Below are 3,132 nucleotides of genomic sequence, written 5' to 3' on the forward strand. Positions count from 1 at the left end.
CTCATTGTGGTTTTGATTTGCATCTCTCTTATTGCCAGTGATTTTCAGCATTTCTTCATATATGTCTTTTGGCCATTCTAATGTCTTCCTCTGTAAAAACTCTTTCCATGTCTTTTGCCCATTTTGTAATTGGCCTATCTGCCTTTTTCTTGTAGAGGCTCAGGAGTATTCTGTAAACTTTCATTGTTAGGCTCTTGTCTGAGATGGTATTGCCAAAGACTTGTTCCCAGTCGGTAGATTTTATTTTCATCCTGCTGGAAAAAGTTTTTAATGTATGCAGGGATTTAATCTTTAGAAGGTCCCATGCATCAATTTTATCCTCTTCAGACTGTGCATTTCGGGCTGTATTTGGCAGTCTCTTTTTTACCTTTGACTAGTGCTTCTAAACTTGATCCCAGTTTCTCTCTTATGAACTTTATGGTTTGGGGCTTTACTCCCAGATCTCTGATCCACCTTGAGTTAATTTTTGTGTGTGGTGCGAGATGTGAATCCTGTTTCGGCTTTCTGCAGGTAGCAGTCCAATTTTGCCAGCACTATTTGTTAAGAGGTTGTCGTTTCCCCATTTGATAGGTTTTAATTCCTTGTCGAATATCAGTTGACCATTGATAGATTAATATATTTCGGGGTTCTCAACTCTGTTCCATACCAATGTGCCTGTCATTGCACCAGTGCAATGCAATTTTGGTTACTATTGCTGTATTGTAGGTTTGAGATCAGGGAGTGCTATGCCTCCCACTTCAGCTTTTTTTCTCAGAAGCATTTTGCTTATTTGGGATCTCTCTTGCCTCTCCAAATAACTTGACAATTCCCCTTTTGATCTCCTTGAAAAAAGAATTTAATATCTATATTGGGATTGTATTGAAAATGAAGATTGCTTTGGTAGGATTGTCATCTTCACAATATTGAGTCTTCCTATCCATGAACAGGGTACATTTATTTTCCCATTTCTTTATTGTATTTTGCAGAAATGTGCTGTAGTTTTCTTTGTATTGTTGTTGTGTACTGTTGCATCGGAAATGACCCATAACTGACCCTCTGGTGGTTTGTCAGAGGCAGTTAATCACACGGGAGGAGATTGTCCATCCTTCTCCCACAGAGCAGCTGGAGACCTTGAACCACATGCCTTTGGGATTGCAGTGCAGCTTCTTGCCATTAGGCCACCAGAAGTATAGGCCTTTTGTATCTCTAGTTAGTTTCACTCCCAAGTATCTCAATTTGTGCTTGGCTGTTGTAAATGGTATTGCTTCCTGGGTTTTCTTCTCTGAGTTCTTGTTGTTACTGTAGTGTAGAGGAATCCCACTGATTTTTGGATATTGATTGTATATCCTGCCACTCTACTAAATTGGCCTACTTGCTCTAACAGATTTTTTGTTAAGTCTTTGGGGTTTTCTGTGTACACTATCACATCATCTGCATATAGCAGTAGTTTAACCATCTCTTTGCAGATCTGGATGCCTTTTGTTTACTTCTCTTATTATATTACCCTAGCAAGCGCTTCCAATACAATATTGATTAAGCCACCAGTGCCATCAAGTTGAGTATGATTCAGAGGGACCCTAAGATCAAAAGCTCTGAGCCCTGTCCTGTCCTGTGCCATGTCATCGTCTCTTGACAGACTTGACCCATTGACGCTGTCACTGTGTCAATACATGTCATTGAGGGTCTTCCCTTCATTCACTGAGCCTCTCTTTACAAGCTTGATGTCCCTAGAGCTGCTCTAAACCCTAGAGCCACCCTGACTCTAGCTCTAACCAAAGTCTAGACCCTTTCAAGGAGAAATGACAGAGGGGCGCCAGTCCACTCTAGACCTCAGCCGTGGTGAACCCAGGAAGGTCCTCATGCTGAGAAACCCCCTGGCATCCAGCGTAGAAGCTCAAGGTTGTGCTTTATGAACAGTTCATCTAGGATGACTTTATGTTCAGTGAGGTAAAACCGCATATTTCGTCTCCTGTGTAGGAGAACAGGAGCTCTGATGGTGTATAGAGTGGGATGCATGCTGGTCTGCTAGCCAGAAGGTTGGCTGTTCATATCTACTAGCTGCCTTGTGGGAGAGAGTTGGGCTGAGTAAAAATGGGAGTGTTTATAGCCCGAGATACACAATGGACATCTGCTAGGGGGTGGAATTGGCTTAATGACAGTGGGTTTGGTTTGTGTAGGAAAGGAGTCATTGTGGCACAGTGAATAAGCCTTTGGTTGCAAATCAGGAGGTTGGTGATTCAAACCTAGTAGCAGCTCTGAGGGAGAAAGATGTCTCAGTCTGCTTCTTTCCATGTGACCTGGAAAACCCTCTGGAGTAGTTCCGCTCCATCCTACAACGTTGGAATTGGCTTGACCCTCGTGTGGTTCTGTATTTTGTCTTGTTGGTTACATAGGTTTTGGTTGAGCTTAATGAAAACCTCTTCACAGAAAATAGATTTGAAATCTCTCAACGAAATACATTCTCATGTGTTTCCTCAATTCAGCTAAAGCCACAGCGGACTATGTGGAATAGATTGCCAGGACTCTCTTGTGATGCACACCAGGTGGACTCCAGACTTCCCCGGTAACTTGTTCACTAGCTGCTTTGCCCAGGATCACCCTGGAGGAAGTTAGGGGACTTGTCACAGCTCCTCTCCCTTCCATTGTCGAGAGAGCAGACTCATTCCCAGCTCAGCAAGAGTTGCAAATCTGGAGCCTCACATTCCCGGGAGAGGGCTGGGACTTCTCTGGGTTGTGCCCTTCTCAATTAGATCTGCTTAACCTCTGTCCCTAGAATGCACTGAGACAAGGTAAGAGGGAGAGTTTTGGGAAGCAAGCCACCGTAGATATGCTTCTGTTTCAAGAAACCGAGCAGGTTCTGATGTGTAAGATGAGACAACCCTGCGAGACCCTCAGCCCAAACTCTGCCTCCTTGTCTCCATCACCTTTGTAAGACTCAGCCTCCTTGTCTCCATCACCTTTGTAAGACTCCACCTCATCATCTTCATCACCTGCTGGGAGACTCCGCCTCCTTGTCTCCATCACTTGCTGTAAGACCCCACCTCATCATCTGCATCACCCTCTCTAACACTCAGCCTCCTTGTCTCCATCATCCTCAGAAAGACTCAGCCTCCTTGTCTCCATCACCTCTGTAAGACTCCACCTCATCATCTC

Source organism: Elephantulus edwardii, unplaced genomic scaffold (assembly GCF_000299155.1).
Source record: "Elephantulus edwardii isolate Elephantulus edwardi_28Jun2011 unplaced genomic scaffold, EleEdw1.0 scaffold00274, whole genome shotgun sequence".
Taxonomy (NCBI): Eukaryota; Metazoa; Chordata; class Mammalia; order Macroscelidea; family Macroscelididae; genus Elephantulus; species Elephantulus edwardii.